The sequence below is a fragment of the Schistocerca americana genome, unplaced genomic scaffold (assembly GCF_021461395.2).
Source record: "Schistocerca americana isolate TAMUIC-IGC-003095 unplaced genomic scaffold, iqSchAmer2.1 HiC_scaffold_110, whole genome shotgun sequence".
Classification (NCBI taxonomy): domain Eukaryota; kingdom Metazoa; phylum Arthropoda; class Insecta; order Orthoptera; family Acrididae; genus Schistocerca; species Schistocerca americana.
This window is the reverse complement of record NW_025725155.1, coordinates 212,482-236,090: the sequence shown is the minus strand read 5'-3', so window position 1 is coordinate 236,090 and position 23,609 is coordinate 212,482.

Below are 23,609 nucleotides of genomic sequence, written 5' to 3'. Positions count from 1 at the left end.
CCGTTGCTCTACGAATGCGTTTCTCCCCTTTTTCCCTTCCTCTCTCTTTTGCCCCCCCTCCTTGCACTCTTGCCTCATTCCTCACGTTCTGCCCAGACATTCGACCGATCAAAGTCAACCTTTCGTTACCGTTCTCAGCGCGACGGTGTACAACAGTATGACGGGTGTGCCCAAGACTTCGGTTCAGTTGCGTGACGCCGGTCTATCGCGCCGATCGACAGTTACTCAGGGGGCGACGGATCGGACCACGTCACCGACACACAAAACACTTTCAAACAAACAAATACATACCGGATGGACACAGACAAACACGTGTACAGACATTCGCCAAACAAACGACCGCCGCCGTCGTCGTCTAGCGTGCATCTTGAATGACGACATCGGTGTGCGTGCGTCGTACGCAATCAGTCAGACACGGCTATCAAACATCAGAGTCGAATGGTACATCATCGTGCGTGTCGCCGTACACGTACAGTACAATACAACAACAATGCGTCTTAATGGCACGTTCATTTCAACGTCACTCACACACCTCCACGCTGCAGTTACGTCGCACCATTGTCAAACTCGGCGTACAGCAAAGGGAATAGTGGGCGGCAAAAAAAAAACCAAACAAAAACATTTCACATTTCACCCTCGCCATGTATGATGTGCAAAAAAAACAAACCCGCAAACGGCCGTCGTTACGGTGACACAAAAGTCGCCGATCGCACTGTCCCCCCTCGCAGACGGGTAACACACACACACACACACACCAACAACACCAATGGGTCAAAAACCACGCCAACGAGGCGTGCCACCATTCCACGCCACGGCGACCAACCTCGTGGCCGTACCCCGCGCAACACGCTTTGACGCGCCCCCCCACCCACAATCAAAATGCACACATACATCACAGCCGTCCACACAAACAACAACAACAACAATTCCGCCCTTCCCGCAAAAGGCAAGTTGGTGGCCCTGAAAAGGGCCGTTTTGCCGCTCTCGCAACGGAGGAGCCTTCTCCATCCTTCCTTCCATTCCAGAGCCACCTCCTTACTTGGAGCTCGTGTACTTGGTCACCGCCTTCGTGCCCTCGCTCACGGCGTGCTTGGCCAGCTCGCCAGGCAGCAACAGCCGCACAGCGGTCTGGATCTCGCGGGACGTGATGGTCGAGCGCTTGTTGTAGTGCGCCAGGCGAGAAGCCTCGGCCGCAATGCGCTCGAAAATGTCGTTCACGAAGCTGTTCATGATGCTCATCGCCTTCGACGAGATGCCCGTGTCAGGGTGCACCTGCTTCAGCACCTTGTAGATGTAGATGGCATAGCTCTCCTTCCTCTTGCGCTTCTTCTTCTTGTCGCCCTTCGAAATGTTCTTCTGCGCCTTGCCAGCCTTCTTGGCGGCCTTCCCGCTAGTCTTGGGCGGCATCTCGAACCAACGTACGGCAGCAGCAACACCAGTAGCAAGCGCTCCGCTCTAGTCAGCGTCTCCCCACACAGTGGCACCCGCCGCCAGCCGCCGCCGCACATTTACCAGCTCGCCCTGTTGCGGCCGCCGACCAATGGGGCGCGCGCGCAACCGGCCGCCGCACCCGAGCCCATAAAGCACCCCCACCCCGGCTGCGCCGGCACGCACTCCGCTGCTCGACTCGCTGCCGCTCGCACCGGTCGTTTTCGTTTCCGTTTCGTGTGCACCGTCGCTAGCCCATCGCCATGTCCGGACGCGGAAAGGGAGGCAAAGTCAAGGGCAAGTCAAAGTCCCGCTCAAGCAGGGCTGGGCTCCAGTTCCCGGTCGGCAGAATCCACCGCCTCCTGCGCAAGGGAAACTACGCAGAGCGCGTCGGCGCCGGGGCGCCCGTCTACCTCGCCGCCGTCATGGAGTACCTCGCGGCTGAGGTGCTCGAGCTGGCCGGAAACGCGGCCCGCGACAACAAGAAGACGCGCATCATCCCGCGCCACCTGCAGCTTGCCATCCGCAACGACGAGGAGCTCAACAAGCTCCTGTCGGGCGTCACCATCGCACAGGGTGGTGTCCTGCCCAACATCCAGGCCGTCCTGCTGCCAAAGAAGACCGAGAAGAAGGCCTAAAGGAGGCCAGGCAATCGCAGCGCCGCGTGCTCCCCTGCACGCAACGCGCTTTGCCGGCTCGGCCCACAACAATCGGCCCTTTTCAGGGCCACCACACAAACCTACGTCCAAAGCAAAATTTCAGTCGTCCTCGCCGCACCTTGTTTTGTTTTAACTTTGCACTGTCACAGCACAGCCGCCGCCGGCGCACGTCCGCCATCTTGTCGTCCACACAGCCCGTGTGGCCCAACACACACACACACACACACACACACACACACATTTTGCACGGTCGCAGTCGCCTTCCAAACCGACAACGGCAGCAATAATGACCATTGTTAAAGGGAGGCGTGTCGACACACCGCCCTCCACTCCCGCGCGCAACGGCCGTCGACACGAACGAAACAGCTGATCCGGCCGCCTATGCCCACACGCCTTGCCTCGGAAACCCCAACGAAGCCGCAAACAAACACACAGAGCCAAACCATGCAAGCAAATAATCACCGCCTCTCGCACAACAACACACAGCCCGCCATCTCCGTCGCGATCGATACAAAGACACACAATAACAAACACACATACGAAGCAGCTCCACACACAGCCAGCCACATGACACGTTTCCTTTCCTTCTCCCCTCCCAGTCACATCACGTCGCTCAAAACGGAAAGAAAGAAAGAAACAAACAAACAACACAGCGCACACACGCAGCAACAACACAGACTCTTTCGCACTTTTCAACTTCCGAACAGTGTGGTGGCCCTGAAAAGGGCCGTTTTCTAGTCTCTCCCACCCACAAGCACGGCCGCGGGAAGGCCAGCGCCCGCTGCGACGCAGCCTAACCGCCGAAACCGTACAGGGTGCGCCCCTGCCTCTTCAGGGCGTACACCACGTCCATGGCCGTCACAGTCTTGCGCTTGGCGTGCTCAGTGTACGTCACCGCGTCGCGGATCACGTTCTCCAGGAACACCTTCAGCACCCCGCGGGTCTCCTCGTAGATCAGACCAGAGATGCGCTTCACGCCGCCCCTGCGAGCCAGGCGGCGGATGGCGGGCTTCGTGATGCCCTGGATGTTGTCGCGCAACACCTTGCGGTGCCGCTTGGCGCCACCCTTGCCGAGCCCCTTTCCTCCCTTGCCGCGGCCTGTCATCCTTCCTTCCTCGGGCAAAGCAAAACGTGCACAAACAGCAGCTGCAGCGGCTGGCGAGTCGGCTACGGTCTGCGCCCAGCGCGCCCGCCGCCCCCCTATATAGACTCTGGCCCGCCCTCCCCCCACCACGCGCAACCGAGGGCATATAAGCGCAGCACGGAGGCGCGCGGGCCCGTTGTCAAGGCAGCACCGGACGCCGCGCCGCACCTAACCTCCACGCACGCCGCTCCGCTACCGCTACCGCCATGGCCCGCACAAAGCAAACGGCCCGCAAGTCCACCGGCGGAAAGGCGCCGCGCAAACAGCTCGCCACCAAGGCGGCGAGGAAGAGCGCGCCCGCCACCGGAGGCGTCAAGAAGCCCCACCGCTACAGGCCGGGCACCGTCGCCCTGCGAGAAATCAGGCGCTACCAGAAGAGCACAGAGCTGCTCATCCGCAAGCTGCCATTCCAGCGCCTAGTGCGCGAGATCGCCCAGGACTTCAAGACCGACCTGCGCTTCCAGAGCTCCGCAGTCATGGCCCTGCAGGAGGCCAGCGAGGCCTACCTCGTCGGCCTCTTCGAAGACACCAACCTGTGCGCAATCCACGCCAAGCGCGTCACCATCATGCCCAAGGACATCCAGCTCGCGCGCCGCATCCGCGGCGAGCGCGCCTAAACCGCGCCGCGGCACCGCACCGCACAAACAAAAACGGCCCTTTTCAGGGCCACTAACATCTCTCCGTCGCGAGCAAACTTTGTCGGTCGCCTGCCTCTCGCCCCGCAACCCAAAAACAAAAACCACCACTTCCCGTCCGTCCGCCACACCCGCTCACTCTGCCTGCCTGCTAGCAGCGCGCAACAATCACACATCATCCCTCCCCGGCGCTCAAAGCGCACAATACCCAACGGCCGACGTCACACCGCACGGGTGGCTGGCCGGCCGCCGCTTTCGTTTCGAAAACAAAAAAACCCGCACTCCACTCCGACGGCCAACGGCCAGGCAGGCGCGCTCGCTCGCTCTACACGCCACCGAAATCCCCGCCGACTCCTTCCACATCTCAACGTGCCCCCCGTTGCAAAACATAACACACACACACACAAAGGAACAAAACAAAACAAAGACCAGACACGACTCGACTCGACAAGACAGACATCCGAGAAGAACGAACGCAGGCAAGCCAACCAACGTATTCAAACAAAACAACGTGACAGAAAACCAACCGTCGGCCGCCGCCACAAACACGGCGACAATCAACCACGACAACAACAACAACAACAACAACACCGCTTACCGCTACCGCCGCCCACACCCGCCACCGACCCCCGCAATCCAACCACCACGGCACGCAAACAGCATCCCCACGGGCATACAGAAACGCCAGACAGACACCCACACCAAACGCAACACGACAATCAAAACCTTCCCCGACGTGCTTTGATGGCCCTGAGAAGGGCCGTTTTGGGCCGCGCGTCTCTTGCGCGCCACTAGACGACGACGGGGGGTGGGGACGACGGAGTCAAGCGCCAAACCCTTCCTTTCTCCCATCTCTTTCTCCTCTACTCTACTTCTTCTTCTTGGGCGAAGCCTTCGCCTTAGACGGCGTCGTCGCCTTCTTCGGGCGCGGCGCCTTCGGCTTCTTCGTCGGAACCTTGGCGGCCTTCTTCGCCTTCGACGGCGACTTGGCCTTGGCCGGCTTGGCCGCAGCCGCCTTCTTCGCACCCGCGGGAGCGGCCGACGCCGCAGACGCCTTCTTGGCGGCGCCCGCCTTCCGACCGGTCGCCGCCTTCACGCCACCAGCCTTCTTTGCGCCGGCCGCACGGGCGCCCTTCTTCTCCTTGCTGGCCGGAGCGGCGCGCTTCTTCTTGGCACCGCCAGCACGAGCCTTGCCGCCCTCGGCCGCCCCCCCGCCGCCGGCGCCGGCAAGCTTGAACGAGCCGGACGCGCCCTTCCCCTTCGTCTGCACCAGCTCGCCCGCCACGACGGCCGACTTGAGGTACTTCTTGATAAACGGCGCCAGCTTCTCCGCGTCCAGCTTGTAGTGCGCGGCTATGTACTTCTTGATCGCCTGCAGCGACGACCCGCCGCGCTCCTTCAGACTCTTGATGGCGGCCGTCACCATCTCAGAGGTGCGCGGGTGCGCAGGCTTGGCGCGCGGCTTCTTCGCAGACGACGCAGACTTGGCCTTCTTCGTAGTGCCGGTGGCGGCGGGTGCCGCAGCAGTCTCGTTCGTAGCCGCCTGATCTGCCATTTCGACGACGCGCGTAACACACAGCGAGAGCGAGCGGGACGGCAGGCACGCAAGCACAGCACAGCAGCAGAGCAGAGAATCATTTTTTTTTTTTTTTTTTTTTTTTTTTTTTTTTTTTTTTTTTTTTTTTTTTACCTGTGTGGTGTCGTTGCCGAAGTGCTACCGCCTTTGGCGGCTGGACTTCCGGGTTTGAAAGGTAGGTTTTGGATATCTTTATTGTCATCTTTTGTAGGACTTTGGGCTCACAGGGGTCCTTTGTGCCCTACATGCCTTAGCTTCACTATTTTATTGTGTTGTGAGGGCCCTAGGAACCTTGACTTTATGCCAGGGTTCAGGTTGGATGGTTGCGACTCCTTCGAGTTGCCTTGTCGATAACCTTAAGTCGTCTATTTTGTTGATGAGTCGCTGGACATGTAGTTGGATTACTTGATCTATCGGTGAGACCTGCAGTTCATCATGTAAGGAAATAATTCGGGACCACCTGGGCGCTTTGAGTATGATCCGTAGACAACGGTTTTGTAAGCGTTGTAGTTTGCGGATGTTGGTGGTGGATGTGATTCCCCACGTAGCGCAACCATATAACATCATCGGGAGTATTGTCGCGCGGTAGATGCGGAGCTTCGTTGCTACGTTCATCTCAGTGCTTGCTAGGAAGGGGTAGAGTCCATGGATGGCGCGAATGAGTTTGAGGCGTTTGTCGGTAACGTGGGCTGAAAATGTAAGTTTATGGTCCAGGGTGACCCCTAAATACTTCATTGTGGTGGACCAATCGATGGCGTGGTTATTGATCTGGAGGCGGCGGTGAAGAATCGGTCTCCGGCGAGTGAAGAGTATGGCCTTCGTCTTGAGTGCGTTGATCGTGATTTTGTTGTCAGTTGCCCACAAGAGGACGATATCGATCTGGTGCTGCAAGCGGGTGATGGCTGTATCTAATGAACGGCTACTGGTAAGAAGAGCCGTATCATCAGCGAATTGTGCGAGCATGATGTTCGGCAGTTTGGGCATGTCATTCACGTAAATGGTGAACAGGATGGGCGAGAGTACCGATCCTTGCGGTATGCCGTCTGAGAGAGGTTTGGTGTCAGAGTGTTGTTCGGCCTGTTGGACGTAAAAACGGCGGTTGGTCAGGAAGCTGTCGATGATCTTGATGTAGCAGTTTGGGATGTCGGTGGTGTTCCGGAGTTTACTTAAGAGCTTCTCTCGCCACACCTTGTCAAAAGCTTGTTGGACATCCAGGAAAATGGCTGCTGTATAGTGGTTGAGGTTGATTTGGTTTGTAAGGTGTTCCGAGATCCGGAGCAGCTGGATTTCAGCGGAAAGTTTGGGTTGAAAGGCAAATTGGTCAGGTCGAATGACGTCGTTTTCCAAGAGGGGCGGCTTGATGCGGGCCAAGATGACACGTTCAAACGTTTTGCCCATCGTGGAGAGGAGACTGATTGGTCGGTGGTGCTCAGGCTGGAGTAGGTCCTTACCCGGTTTCGGGATGGGTATAATCTTGGCCAGTTTCCATTGTGGTGGGAAATGCTCCTTCAGCAGGCATTCGTTGAATATTCTCGTAAGTAGCACTAGCGGTTTCCGTGGGAGGTGTTTTAGGTGGTCGTTCGATATTCCGTCAGGCCCAGGAGCTGATGTGGAGTGTAAGTGCCTGAGAATGCGACGAATTTCCCTTGGCGACGTCAGTTCTGGCCGGTCTCCGCTGGGGTGTTGTCTTATGTGGTGTGCCTCTGCCCGAGTGCGCGCGTCCTCTTCCTCATCGTTCTCAAAGTCTGCAAAATTCAGGCGTGATTGCGTTTCGTAAGTTTCCGCGAAAAGTTCGGCCTTTTGGAGGTTGTCAAAGATTAGGTTGGTGCCATCCGTGAGCGCCGTTTTTGGTGGCTTGGGTTTCTTGATATTACGGATGAGTGCCCATTCATCGCGCGATAGGTGTTGGATTTGTGCCATCCGGTCCTCCCATAGTTCGGCGCGCCATTCCTTGCAACGCCACGTGAGTTCTCTGGAGAGCTGGTGCATTTCTCGTCTATATGCTGGGTTGCGAGTTTGTTGCCATTTTTTACGGGCTCGATTCTTCAAATATTTCAAGTCTTGCAGTGCCGGCGGCAGTGGGTCGCGATATGGTGTTGAGAAGAGTAACTTCGTGGAGGCCTGGTGAGCGGCCTTCTTGATTTTCGAAGTCAGACGAGTGATGGCGTCGTCGAGTTGCTCCGGTGTTTCTAATGGCTCCGTGGGGCGCACATTGTTGTTTAGCCACCTGGCGTAGGATATCCAGTCTGTGGAGACTTTCGTTTTCGGTGGCAATATTGGAAGAGCTCCAGACAGTGTTCCGAGAACAGGTTAGTGGTCAGAAGTCAAGTCATTGATCGTCTGGAGTGACAGATCGGGATTCATGTTTTTGATTATGGCCACATCTAGGACATCTGGCTGATGGCGTGGAACAGTAGGCAGGTAAGTCGGTTCTTCAGGACCTTGTGTGAATGCTTGGAGCCGAATTTCAAGTTCGTAGAGACGGGTGCCTTTGGCGTTCGTCTGCCGCGAGTTCCATGCTACATGCTTCGCATTAAGATCCCCACAAAGGAGGACTCTGTCGTATCGATCAAAGATGGAGATAAAGTCTTCATCTGTGAAGGCTGCGCCAGGGCTCAAGTAGGCTGCGACGAACGTGAGCTTCCCGTGTATGGTGGCGATCGTGACTGCTGTGGCTTCCAGACTCGTCATGTCAGGCAAGGTTTCGAGAGAGTGAGTGAGGGAAGATCGCAGGTAGATTGCTGTACCTCCACCGCGCCGATTGTGGCGGTCAGTGCGGTATCCCACCATGTTGCGAATGTTGAAGGTTTGGGTGGGTCGCAGATGCGTTTCGGACAATAGTAGCACATCAATTTTGTGGTGTTCGACGAAGTCGGTGAGTTCTACTTAGCAGAGAATCACAAGGCCCAGCCAGTGTCGCGGGCGGGCGCGGACGGCCGAGAGAGCGGCCGCCACTCTGCGCGCCGCCGCGCCGCGCCTCCCGCGCTTGCTACCGCCCAACGTCCGACAGCCTGTGCGGAGCAGCCCCAAACCTGCGCCACAACCGCCCGCGCCTTTCAAACCACCGAGGATGGGGCTACACACAGCCACACCACAGTCGCCAACCAGTCGCCACGGCAGCGCCGCAAACCACGGCCAAACTGCAGCTACCGCGCGCTACAGCCTGCGTCGGCCCGCCGAGAATCGCCGCCCCCGCCCAAATGCCGCCCCCACAGCCCCAGCCGACGACCCGCCACAATGGCCAAACCTTCGGCAAAACTCCCACACCGTCGCCGCGGCAGCCCGGCCAGCGCGGCCGGCGCCACAGCCACACAAGCCGAGGCGTGCGGCGATGACGGCCGTGCAAACGCGCCTCCGCCGCCCCATCGCCTTCCGTCGCCCTCCCGCCGTTTCCCGATCGGCCCGCAGCCGTCGGGCCACATCGCGCGCCGTCCTCCTCCTCTCGCCCGCCAACATTCACAGCCGTTTCTCAACAATTGCCCGCCGCAAACGGACGCCGCCTGCGCAACAGGCGCCGCCGCCCCTCGCCGCTTCCGACCCAACCCCTCGACCGAGGCAAACCGCAATCCGAATCTACAGACCAACCCAATCTGCCGTCAAGCACACACGACAGCCGACCTTACACGTTACGCGTTACACATTACGTTTACACGTCTACGTTAGGTTAGGTTAGGTGGACGTGGGTTAGGTTAAGGGGACTTGGGTTAGGTTAAGCGTCAAACTTAGGTTAAGCATTCAAACACGTCAGGCGTCAGAGGTTAGGTTAGGTTAGGTTAGGTTAGGTTAGGTTAGGTTAGGTTAGTGCTAGGTTGAGAAGCGTCAAACGTAGGTTAAAAAGGCGTTCAAACGTGAGGCGTGAGCCGGACAGCTTACCTTACGTAGACGTTAGGGGCTCACAGGCTGAGCTCACCTCGCCACACCACAGGTTCGGTTCGGTTCGCTCGGCTCAGCGTAAAGCGCCGAGGTCAGGGTTACGTTCGTTCACCTTCGGGCGCCACACTTTCGGTTGAAAGGTCGCGACGGGACGACGTCGGCAGGCACGCCGCAAACGAACAAAAACGTACAGACGACGTCGGAAACCGCCGACAGACGGGGGAGCAGCACGACCACGACCAGACGCCGAGCGCGAACGAGACACACGCGAACCACCCCCACCGGCCAAAGGGCACCACACAACAACCCAGAGCACCACGTGTCGACACCAGAGCAACCCGCCGCTCACGCGACATGGCTGGCACCGAAGGGCAACCGCCCGCAACTGCGCTTTCCGCGCCGGCCCGGATGCACGTCGTGCTACAACAACACCACTACCGTACACAGCCGCTGTTCACAACATCACTATCAATGGCGCGCCCGCGGCTCGCCGCCGTCGCAGTCGCAGCCCCAACGCCAGCACTTTTGCACCACCATTCACACGCACCGCAACACAGCTCGCCGACACAGCCGAACAAAACAAACACCACACAACAACAGCAACAACGCCGCCGCCTCTACTTGTGCCGGCGACCCACCCCGCCGATGGCGCACCTTTCGCCAGCCGGCAATCGACACACACGCACCCACCCACCGGGGCCCAGTGCAAAAAACAAAAAACACACAAAAACAAAAAAACCAAACAACACAAACGACACGGGAAGCGCACACCGCCACTTCGCGCGCACGCCACCAACCAGTCGTCGTCTCAAAATAACAAACACAAACAAAATAAACTAACAACTAGGGCAACACAAAACAAAAAAAAAAACGCCTCGCACGAACCGCCCACAAAAAGGACAAGCACACGCACAGCCTCTGCTGACGACCACGACGCAGCGGCACGCTGCTCCTGTCCCGCGCCCCGCGCCCCACTCGATTCACAACTCACGCGACACCGTCAACGACGGGCTCGCTTCCCGCAACCTACCACCTTTCCGCCACGACGCACAGCCCCAGCCCCACCCGACGACGCCCGTGGCAACGACTGCACTTTCACCACCGCCTCCCCCTTCCCCCCCAAAAACACACACACACACACACACAGCCAGCCAAAAACGCACTCGCGACCCACACATGCACGTGCATCGGCACACGCCAACCAGTCAACGTCGACAACCACACGCAAGGCTCGAAACGAAACCGGCGTCCTTCCACGTTGCCATCAAGCTACGCGACACAAGACACAAGGAACCAACACAACAGCCGGCCCCACTAATTCCCACTCTCACGCCGCAAAAAGCACACCGAAACCGCCAAACGCACGCACATTCCCCTTCGCACTGACACCACCGACCGGCTCGCTACCACACACCTCTCGGCAGCCGTTTCACGCCAATTCGCCACACCGCCCACACAGTCGACAAGCGCCCGCCCTGTACGGCACACGCAACGACACAGCGCAGCAAAGGGCGCCCGCAACACATACCTCTCCGCCGCCCGACGCGCCAACCGCCACACCACACCGCCAGCCACTCGCAAATTGTGCACTGCCACCAGCCACACGTCCAACACGCCGCGCCGCCTCCGGCCACCCGCCAGGGGGCGCTCACGTCCGCGACAACAGCGCGGCCCGCCGGGCCGGGCCGAACCGAACCGAGCCGCCGCTGCTCTGCACTCGGCACGGCCACACCCTGCTGCAGACCGGGCTCGTCCCTCTGTACGCGTCTGCCTGCGCATCAACACAACACGACCTTTTTTTTTTTTTTTTTTTTTTTTTCTCTCTACCGCCATCCCTCCTTCTCGCGTTTTACTCGTTGTTGCAGCAGCGGCGCACACCTACACATCCACAGCCCCAGCCCCAGCCGAGCCGGCCTCACCTCAGGGCCCGCCGCCAGCGTCTCCTCCTCGGGCACAGGTGCGGTGCTGTGGCCGCCCATCCAACCGCATTGCTGGCCGTCCAGCCACCAGGCGTTCCCACTGCCGCGAGCCACGCCGCGCACCGACCCTGCTGCAGAAAACGAAGCATAGCCAGAGACCGACCGATACACAAAGCAAGCCGTCGCCTCGCCTCTTGTCCTTCCTGCCTTCCTTCCGCCCCCGCCCTTCTCACACCACCGCCTCTCCACTTTCGCCCCCCCCTCCTTTTTTTGTTTTTTTTTTTTTGTTTTCTTCTTTCTTTCTTTCTTTCTTTCTTTGGCCCTCTCTCCTTCCCGCCATGGCGGTTACGGCACCGCCTGCAGCGGCAGATTTTTTGCGCCCACACGCCTACTCCTACCACCATTAACCTTGCCCTGCCCTGCCCTGCCCTGCCCATCAACGTCGCAGTCGAACCGACGCTTGCCAACACACTGCCCACGTTCCTTTCTCTTTTCGGCCTACGCCCATTACGCGCCGCCGCCACAGCACCTTCCCTTCCCACAACACACCGACGTCATCACACGCACCCAAAACAGGGGCCACGACCGTGTTCCTCGCCCACTCCCATCCCGCACGGTACGCACATTCCCAACTACTACCGCGCACCCTCCCTTTCCAATCTGTGTGTCTCTGTGTCTGTGTCCTGTCCGCGCGTGACGCCTCTCAACATCCGCCGTCCCCCGTCCCGTTTTCGCCCCCATGCCGTCGTCGCGCCGCCTCCTCCCCGTCCACCGCCGCCCCTGTCCGCCCCGCACCACACCATACACCGCTGCTTGTCCCGGCCGTTGCCACCAAAGGCGCCGACCGCAAACGCGCCACGCCGCAGCCCCCGTGCGTCTCGCGCTCGCTTGCATCTCCGTGCCGACGCTGCCTCTCTTCCCACTCGCACTCGACCTCGACAACACAGTCTTTGGCTCCGCCACTGCGTGTTCCGGTGGTACGCACGCTGCAACACGTATGTATTCATTACCAGAGCAATGGCGAGGCATGACAGCATCTCTGTCTGACCAGAGAGTTCTTTCTCGCTGCTAGTCGGCGCTTGGACCGCGCCAGACGACAGTAGTGGCACGCACCGGGTCGCCAGGAACAGTTGTTATATATATTGTAGCGCGAGTCGGGAGAGGTAGTAGTCGGTCGACAGTAGTAGCGGGTGGACGGTTGTACTGAGCGGGCGTCGGCGGCGTGCTCTGCTCGTCTCGCGACTCTGGTCACGGTTCGGGACGATGTATAGTATATTGTGTTACAATCAAAAGGTGGTGTGACGCTGCATTGCGCAAATCTGATAACGTATGTTCATTGTACTTATTTTGTTCAACAACAAAAGCCCCACTATTACTTTTTTTCTAAAGTAACTTTTGTCTCTTAACGAAAAACATTCACGTTTTAAAGACTACTTCCTATGGCATTTCCCTCCAAGGAGTGCAATTAATTACCAGCCAGCACTCATTCATTGCACACAGCTGTGTAAGGGGTATCTACAATTGAGGAGCGGATATAAATGCAATTTTTTGTTTTTTTTGTTTTTTTTTTGTGTGTGTGTTGTAACCTCCCAGCAAAATTTAAAACAATGGACAATGTTATTTACGGATGCTAATGGACATTGCGCTAATTGTAACCTCGCCCACAATGAGAGGTATTGAAAATGGCAACAAAAATGTGAAATTCGCAATCTGACTCAAATATAAAGTCTTCACACAACATTTAAAAAAGTCCGTTCAGTGACAAGAAACTTCAATTAAACCGAAATATCGGTCTTTGGCCCTGTGCAAAACAATCAGAATTAAAGTCTTACCTCCGAATAAATGGATGTCACATTTCTGCTCTGGTTGTTGCGCAGCGCTTGAAGGAACTGCATTGCAAATAATAATATTCTCTTTTTTTGTGATTTTAGTGGCATTTTTCTTCAAAGAAGTGGAATGAAATGTGAAGTGCAACGAACTCTTTAGTTCAATACAAAATTAAATGTTTGAAAAATGCTTTTGAAATAAAACCTATTATTGGGGAACTTGTTGGAGAATAATTACAATAAATACAATTTTTCATTATCTAATGATTATATTAATTAACAGTATACCTTATTCACCATCTTGACCAGTGTTGCCGACCGCCTACATCACACAACCGCACTCGGCTGCTACTACTGACCGACCGCTCTGCATGACGACTATTAGCGTACTGCACGCGACGACTACTGACAGAGTACAGCCCTCAACTACACAGAGCTACGGACTCGCAACGACTACTGACAGACTGACTGACTGACTGACTGACTGACTGAGAACCGCTCGCAACACTCGCGCAGTCCAGCGCAAACTCTCTGGTCACAGATGCTACAATGTCTCGCCATCGCTACTATGTTACATACGTGTTTCAGTGTCTTTTTCATTGGGGTAACGATCTTTGGCTCTTTTTATTCTGAATACAGGGCCAAAGGTCAACGCTGCTGCCCTTATACAATTTATCAGGTTTCATTATGTCTGTTGCAATGTTACATACGGTTCACTCTTTCATTAATATTATCGTTGGGTTTGTTTTGTAGGGACGTTAACATTCTGGCACATTTTTATTATCATCGGACTCTCTGCTATTTGTGCAGGGAGGTTATACCTGGGTCCATTTCCATTTCCATTTACATTTTAATATTGATAGACTTTTTGTTTTCTTTTTTGTTTCTTGTTGTTTTTCCTTCTTTTTTTTTGTTGTTTTTTTTTTTTTTTTGTTGTTTTGTTTTTCCCGCTCTCACCACCACCGCCGCATCACGCCTTCCGTTTTCTTGGTTTCTTTTCTGTTCTTCAACTGCTTCAACATCACCGCGCCCCATTTCCACACCACAGCCATCAGCCTCCGAGACGGGCGGGCGCAGTGTGCCATTTCCGGCGCACAAGCACACCCGTACGGTACTCTCCTCGCCCCCACGCCACCAACAACACAGCGACCACGCGGCTTTCAGGCATGGCATGGCACGGCACGGCACCGGCGAAATGCGCCGCCCCCGCCCCTCCGCGCATCCGTCCGTCTCGCCACGTTCACTGACAGCCGCGTCTGCGGCTACACCACGACAACCACAACACCGCTCCCCTCCCTGGCAACTCACATTGTTTTTCTCCTCCTCTTTTGCACAAACCACAACGCCGAGCACAGGCGCAAGCCACCCACACCGCGCCCCTCCCCGTCCCGTCTTTGGCCGCCGCTCCTCGTTTCCTCGTTTGCCCCCTCCCATCTCCCGAAATGCCATGCCAGCAGCGTTACGCATGCCCCTCCCCTGTCCACACAACACTACCGCCTAACGAACAGCCTTTTCCGGGCCACATCCAGGGCACGCCCACCTCCAAACACTGCCAATTCACGGACGCACACACACACACACACACACACACTCACTCACTTTCTCGACACCTTTCTGTACGGAGGGTGCGTCATCTCGACCGTGACAGAGTGACGGCAACTATCGACGATCCATTTCCCCCCACTGGTAAAACATGTCCACTAACACCTACATACATCATTCAAGTACACAGACAATAGCATACACACAATGGGAGGGCACACGAACATGGACGGCACGGCACTGTCATACACTCTTCCTCAGAACCATATCAACAAACGTTACGTACATCCGGGAAAGCGAAAGCGAACGCGAACGCGAAAGCGAAAGCGAAAGCAAAGGCAAAGGCAAAGCCCAATGCAGCCGTCAAAGGTAACGTTCACCACGGCAGACACTTGCAGCCGCGCCGCCGTTAAACGCATTTCAGTGCGGCTCCAATACGCCTCCGACACGGGAACGTTCCGTTGCTCTACGAATGCGTTTCTCCCCTTTTTCCCTTCCTCTCTCTTTTGCCCCCCCTCCTTGCACTCTTGCCTCATTCCTCACGTTCTGCCCAGACATTCGACCGATCAAAGTCAACCTTTCGTTACCGTTCTCAGCGCGACGGTGTACAACAGTATGACGGGTGTGCCCAAGACTTCGGTTCAGTTGCGTGACGCCGGTCTATCGCGCCGATCGACAGTTACTCAGGGGGCGACGGATCGGACCACGTCACCGACACACAAAACACTTTCAAACAAACAAATACATACCGGATGGACACAGACAAACACGTGTACAGACATTCGCCAAACAAACGACCGCCGCCGTCGTCGTTTAGCGTGCATCTTGAATGACGACATCGGTGTGCGTGCGTCGTACGCAATCAGTCAGACACGGCTATCAAACATCAGAGTCGAATGGTACATCATCGTGCGTGTCGCCGTACACGTACAGTACAATACAACAACAATGCGTCTTAATGGCACGTTCATTTCAACGTCACTCACACACCTCCACGCTGCAGTTACGTCGCACCATTGTCAAACTCGGCGTACAGCAAAGGGAATAGTGGGCGGCAAAAAAAAAACCAAACAAAAACATTTCACATTTCACCCTCGCCATGTATGATGTGCAAAAAAAACAAACCCGCAAACGGCCGTCGTTACGGTGACACAAAAGTCGCCGATCGCACTGTCCCCCCTCGCAGACGGGTAACACACACACACACACACACCAACAACACCAATGGGTCAAAAACCACGCCAACGAGGCGTGCCACCATTCCACGCCACGGCGACCAACCTCGTGGCCGTACCCCGCGCAACACGCTTTGACGCGCCCCCCCACCCACAATCAAAATGCACACATACATCACAGCCGTCCACACAAACAACAACAACAACAATTCCGCCCTTCCCGCAAAAGGCAAGTTGGTGGCCCTGAAAAGGGCCGTTTTGCCGCTCTCGCAACGGAGGAGCCTTCTCCATCCTTCCTTCCATTCCAGAGCCACCTCCTTACTTGGAGCTCGTGTACTTGGTCACCGCCTTCGTGCCCTCGCTCACGGCGTGCTTGGCCAGCTCGCCAGGCAGCAACAGCCGCACAGCGGTCTGGATCTCGCGGGACGTGATGGTCGAGCGCTTGTTGTAGTGCGCCAGGCGAGAAGCCTCGGCCGCAATGCGCTCGAAAATGTCGTTCACGAAGCTGTTCATGATGCTCATCGCCTTCGACGAGATGCCCGTGTCAGGGTGCACCTGCTTCAGCACCTTGTAGATGTAGATGGCATAGCTCTCCTTCCTCTTGCGCTTCTTCTTCTTGTCGCCCTTCGAAATGTTCTTCTGCGCCTTGCCAGCCTTCTTGGCGGCCTTCCCGCTAGTCTTGGGCGGCATCTCGAACCAACGTACGGCAGCAGCAACACCAGTAGCAAGCGCTCCGCTCTAGTCAGCGTCTCCCCACACAGTGGCACCCGCCGCCAGCCGCCGCCGCACCTTTACCAGCTCGCCCTGTTGCGGCCGCCGACCAATGGGGCGCGCGCGCAACCGGCCGCCGCACCCGAGCCCATAAAGCACCCCCACCCCGGCTGCGCCGGCGGCGCCACTTCTCCCCGGCGGATTCCCGCTCAGGCTGCGGAGTTGAGCTAATCGCTGCACGTAAGCGCTAGCTCTCCAGCATGTTCGGACGTGGCGGAAAGGGAGGCAAAGCTGCTGCCCTGCTGCAATTGCTGGGCCTCGTGCTCGGCGCATCAGAAGACGGGAAGCGCACGAAGACGGCGGAGCGGAAGGAGCAGTGCTATCGCTGCCAAAAACTTGGCCATGTTGCCAAGTACTGCCGCAATGCAGTGGCGTGTTTTCGTTGTGCGCAAGCACACGATTCGCGCCACTGCGCCAAGAAAGACGCCACACGCTGCTGCGCCAATTGTGGCGGCCCTCATGCGGCGAATTACCGCGGCTGCAGCTACATCAAGAGCTGGAGTCGCGATGACAAAGTCGGGCGGAGACACAAGATCACCAAGAAGGCGGACACAGCCGAGGCCGTTGCGTCCTCGCCACCCCCCGCCTCTAGCGGATCTGTGGTGGCTGATGACGTGGCAGTACCACCGGACGCGGTCAGCGAGGCGTGCGCCAGGGTCCGCGCCGCCGCCGACGAAGAAATTGCTGCCCTCAAAGCCGCAATGGCGGAAGAGAGGGCAACACTCCAAGCCGAGCTGGCCGAGGCTCGGCTGCTGGTGCACAGTCTCCGTGATGCACTGGCCAGCCAGCCCCTCCCAGCACAGAAGAAGGACGCCGACACGCAGACTGCCGCCCCCGTGGAACCTGTAGTAATACAGGAAGCCACGAGGGTGGAAAAACAAGACGCAGCCGCACAGACGATTGTCGTGGCTGAGACCATGGCAACCCAAACCATCACGGAGGAGGCTCCTTGCCCCCTCTCAAAGACGCAGTTGCAGAAGGTAGTGTCCATTCACTTGGACACTCTCAGGTCCTACAACGCCCGCCCTCCTCTCACGCCTGTCCAGTGGGAAGCTCTCTTCGTTTCAATAGAACAACAAGAGCAACAAGAAGACTACGCAAGCCAGGAACAAGGCGCGAGGACCGTTGAAGACTTAGACGCTGCCAACTGGGAGGATGTGACACATCCTAAAGTGTCACAAGCAGACAATCACCACAACAAGAAGAAGAAGAAGGACAAGAAGAGATACCCAGACGCCAGAAGGACCTAGAAGACTCCTTTCCTCACTGTGTCCGGCACCCATCACCATCATCTTCATCATCATTAAATATCCACTCTGTCAGTCGCCGACTGACAGTACCAGGCGTCGACAGGGCCAGTTAAGTAATGGCCCCTAGCCGATGCATACTTGTCAATTCACGTGACCAACCGCCTGTCTCCGACAGGCAATTCACATGAACCCAAATACGCACAACCGTCCCAGTTATTCCCAAAGTCCCAGCATACCTCAACCCATCTCAGTGGAGTAAATGTCTAACGACAACAAACTCCCCCTTAACATCCTCAAGAAGAGGAATTCAAGTGCGAAGAGAGAGGCTGCGCCGGCACGCACTCCGCTGCTCGACTCGCTGCCGCTCGCACCGGTCGTTTTCGTTTCCGTTTCGTGTGCACCGTCGCTAGCCCATCGCCATGTCCGGACGCGGAAAGGGAGGCAAAGTCAAGGGCAAGTCAAAGTCCCGCTCAAGCAGGGCTGGGCTCCAGTTCCCGGTCGGCAGAATCCACCGCCTCCTGCGCAAGGGAAACTACGCAGAGCGCGTCGGCGCCGGGGCGCCCGTCTACCTCGCCGCCGTCATGGAGTACCTCGCGGCTGAGGTGCTCGAGCTGGCCGGAAACGCGGCCCGCGACAACAAGAAGACGCGCATCATCCCGCGCCACCTGCAGCTTGCCATCCGCAACGACGAGGAGCTCAACAAGCTCCTGTCGGGCGTCACCATCGCACAGGGTGGTGTCCTGCCCAACATCCAGGCCGTCCTGCTGCCAAAGAAGACCGAGAAGAAGGCCTAAAGGAGGCCAGGCAATCGCAGCGCCGCGTGCTCCCCTGCACGCAACGCGCTTTGCCGGCTCGGCCCACAACAATCGGCCCTTTTCAGGGCCACCACACAAACCTACGTCCAAAGCAAAATTTCAGTCGTCCTCGCCGCACCTTGTTTTGTTTTAACTTTGCACTGTCACAGCACAGCCGCCGCCGGCGCACGTCCGCCATCTTGTCGTCCACACAGCCCGTGTGGCCCAACACACACACACACACACACACACACACATTTTGCACGGTCGCAGTCGCCTTCCAAACCGACAACGGCAGCAATAATGACCATTGTTAAAGGGAGGCGTGTCGACACACCGCCCTCCACTCCCGCGCGCAACGGCCGTCGACACGAACGAAACAGCTGATCCGGCCGCCTATGCCCACACGCCTTGCCTCGGAAACCCCAACGCCGCCGCAAACAAACACACAGAGCCAAACCACGCAAGCAAATAATCACCGCCTCTCGCACAACAACACACAGCCCGCCATCTCCGTCGCGATCGATACAAAGACACACAATAACAAACACACAAACGAAGCAGCTCCACACACAGCCAGCCACATGACACGTTTCCTTTCCTTCTCCCCTCCCAGTCACATCACGTCGCTCAAAACGGAAAGAAAGAAAGAAACAAACAAACAAACAAACAACACAGCGCACACACGCAGCAACAACACAGACTCTTTCGCACTTTTCAACTTCCGAACAGTGTGGTGGCCCTGAAAAGGGCCGTTTTCTAGTCTCTCCCACCCACAAGCACGGCCGCGGGAAGGCCAGCGCCCGCTGCGACGCAGCCTAACCGCCGAAACCGTACAGGGTGCGCCCCTGCCTCTTCAGGGCGTACACCACGTCCATGGCCGTCACAGTCTTGCGCTTGGCGTGCTCAGTGTACGTCACCGCGTCGCGGATCACGTTCTCCAGGAACACCTTCAGCACCCCGCGGGTCTCCTCGTAGATCAGACCAGAGATGCGCTTCACGCCGCCCCTGCGAGCCAGGCGGCGGATGGCGGGCTTCGTGATGCCCTGGATGTTGTCGCGCAACACCTTGCGGTGCCGCTTGGCGCCACCCTTGCCGAGCCCCTTTCCTCCCTTGCCGCGGCCTGTCATCCTTCCTTCCTCGGGCAAAGCAAAACGTGCACAAACAGCAGCTGCAGCGGCTGGCGAGTCGGCTACGGTCTGCGCCCAGCGCGCCCGCCGCCCCCCTATATAGACTCTGGCCCGCCCTCCCCCCACCACGCGCAACCGAGGGCATATAAGCGCAGCACGGAGGCGCGCGGGCCCGTTGTCAAGGCAGCACCGGACGCCGCGCCGCACCTAACCTCCACGCACGCCGCTCCGCTACCGCTACCGCCATGGCCCGCACAAAGCAAACGGCCCGCAAGTCCACCGGCGGAAAGGCGCCGCGCAAACAGCTCGCCACCAAGGCGGCGAGGAAGAGCGCGCCCGCCACCGGAGGCGTCAAGAAGCCCCACCGCTACAGGCCGGGCACCGTCGCCCTGCGAGAAATCAGGCGCTACCAGAAGAGCACAGAGCTGCTCATCCGCAAGCTGCCATTCCAGCGCCTAGTGCGCGAGATCGCCCAGGACTTCAAGACCGACCTGCGCTTCCAGAGCTCCGCAGTCATGGCCCTGCAGGAGGCCAGCGAGGCCTACCTCGTCGGCCTCTTCGAAGACACCAACCTGTGCGCAATCCACGCCAAGCGCGTCACCATCATGCCCAAGGACATCCAGCTCGCGCGCCGCATCCGCGGCGAGCGCGCCTAAACCGCGCCGCGGCACCGCACCGCACAAACAAAAACGGCCCTTTTCAGGGCCACTAACATCTCTCCGTCGCGAGCAAACTTTGTCGGTCGCCTGCCTCTCGCCCCGCAACCCAAAAACAAAAACCACCACTTCCCGTCCGTCCGCCACACCCGCTCACTCTGCCTGCCTGCTAGCAGCGCGCAACAATCACACATCATCCCTCCCCGGCGCTCAAAGCGCACAATACCCAACGGCCGACGTCACACCGCACGGGTGGCTGGCCGGCCGCCGCTTTCGTTTCGAAAACAAAAAAACCCGCACTCCACTCCGACGGCCAACGGCCAGGCAGGCGCGCTCGCTCGCTCTACACGCCACCGAAATCCCCGCCGACTCCTTCCACATCTCAACGTGCCCCCCGTTGCAAAACATAACACACACACACACAAAGGAACAAAACAAAACAAAGACCAGACACGACTCGACTCGACAAGACAGACATCCGAGAAGAACGAACGCAGGCAAGCCAACCAACGTATTCAAACAAAACAACGTGACAGAAAACCAACCGTCGGCCGCCGCCACAAACACGGCGACAATCAACCACGACAACAACAACAACAACAACAACACCGCTTACCGCTACCGCCGCCCACACCCGCCACCGACCCCCGCAATCCAACCACCACGGCACGCAAACAGCATCCCCACGGGCATACAGAAACGCCAGACAGACACCCACACCAAACGCAACACGACAATCAAAACCTTCCCCGACGTGCTTTGATGGCCCTGAGAAGGGCCGTTTTGGGCCGCGCGTCTCTTGCGCGCCACTAGACGACGACGGGGGGTGGGGACGACGGAGTCAAGCGCCAAACCCTTCCTTTCTCCCATCTCTTTCTCCTCTACTCTACTTCTTCTTCTTGGGCGAAGCCTTCGCCTTAGACGGCGTCGTCGCCTTCTTCGGGCGCGGCGCCTTCGGCTTCTTCGTCGGAACCTTGGCGGCCTTCTTCGCCTTCGACGGCGACTTGGCCTTGGCCGGCTTGGCCGCAGCCGCCTTCTTCGCACCCGCGGGAGCGGCCGACGCCGCAGACGCCTTCTTGGCGGCGCCCGCCTTCCGACCGGTCGCCGCCTTCACGCCACCAGCCTTCTTTGCGCCGGCCGCACGGGCGCCCTTCTTCTCCTTGCTGGCCGGAGCGGCGCGCTTCTTCTTGGCACCGCCAGCACGAGCCTTGCCGCCCTCGGCCGCCCCCCCGCCGCCGGCGCCGGCAAGCTTGAACGAGCCGGACGCGCCCTTCCCCTTCGTCTGCACCAGCTCGCCCGCCACGACGGCCGACTTGAGGTACTTCTTGATAAACGGCGCCAGCTTCTCCGCGTCCAGCTTGTAGTGCGCGGCTATGTACTTCTTGATCGCCTGCAGCGACGACCCGCCGCGCTCCTTCAGACTCTTGATGGCGGCCGTCACCATCTCAGAGGTGCGCGGGTGCGCAGGCTTGGCGCGCGGCTTCTTCGCAGACGACGCAGACTTGGCCTTCTTCGTAGTGCCGGTGGCGGCGGGTGCCGCAGCAGTCTCGTTCGTAGCCGCCTGATCTGCCATTTCGACGACGCGCGTAACACACAGCGAGAGCGAGCGGGACGGCAGGCACGCAAGCACAGCACAGCAGCAGAGCAGAGAATCACAAGGCCCAGCCAGTGTCGCGGGCGGGCGCGGACGGCCGAGAGAGCGGCCGCCACTCTGCGCGCCGCCGCGCCGCGCCTCCCGCGCTTGCTACCGCCCAACGTCCGACAGCCTGTGCGGAGCAGCCCCAAACCTGCGCCACAACCGCCCGCGCCTTTCAAACCACCGAGGATGGGGCTACACACAGCCACACCACAGTCGCCAACCAGTCGCCACGGCAGCGCCGCAAACCACGGCCAAACTGCAGCTACCGCGCGCTACAGCCTGCGTCGGCCCGCCGAGAATCGCCGCCCCCGCCCAAATGCCGCCCCCACAGCCCCAGCCGACGACCCGCCACAATGGCCAAACCTTCGGCAAAACTCCCACACCGTCGCCGCGGCAGCCCGGCCAGCGCGGCCGGCGCCACAGCCACACAAGCCGAGGCGTGCGGCGATGACGGCCGTGCAAACGCGCCTCCGCCGCCCCATCGCCTTCCGTCGCCCTCCCGCCGTTTCCCGATCGGCCCGCAGCCGTCGGGCCACATCGCGCGCCGTCCTCCTCCTCTCGCCCGCCAACATTCACAGCCGTTTCTCAACAATTGCCCGCCGCAAACGGACGCCGCCTGCGCAACAGGCGCCGCCGCCCCTCGCCGCTTCCGACCCAACCCCTCGACCGAGGCAAACCGCAATCCGAATCTACAGACCAACCCAATCTGCCGTCAAGCACACACGACAGCCGACCTTACACGTTACGCGTTACACATTACGTTTACACGTCTACGTTAGGTTAGGTTAGGTGGACGTGGGTTAGGTTAAGGGGACTTGGGTTAGGTTAAGCGTCAAACTTAGGTTAAGCATTCAAACACGTCAGGCGTCAGAGGTTAGGTTAGGTTAGGTTAGGTTAGGTTAGGTTAGGTTAGGTTAGTGCTAGGTTGAGAAGCGTCAAACGTAGGTTAAAAAGGCGTTCAAACGTGAGGCGTGAGCCGGACAGCTTACCTTACGTAGACGTTAGGGGCTCACAGGCTGAGCTCACCTCGCCACACCACAGGTTCGGTTCGGTTCGCTCGGCTCAGCGTAAAGCGCCGAGGTCAGGGTTACGTTCGTTCACCTTCGGGCGCCACACTTTCGGTTGAAAGGTCGCGACGGGACGACGTCGGCAGGCACGCCGCAAACGAACAAAAACGTACAGACGACGTCGGAAACCGCCGACAGACGGGGGAGCAGCACGACCACGACCAGACACCGAGCGCGAACGAGACACACGCGAACCACCCCCACCGGCCAAAGGGCACCACACAACAACCCAGAGCACCACGTGTCGACACCAGAGCAACCCGCCGCTCACGCGACATGGCTGGCACCGAAGGGCAACCGCCCGCAACTGCGCTTTCCGCGCCGGCCCGGATGCACGTCGTGCTACAACAACACCACTACCGTACACAGCCGCTGTTCACAACATCACTATCAATGGCGCGCCCGCGGCTCGCCGCCGTCGCAGTCGCAGCCCCAACGCCAGCACTTTTGCACCACCATTCACACGCACCGCAACACAGCTCGCCGACACAGCCGAACAAAACAAACACCACACAACAACAGCAA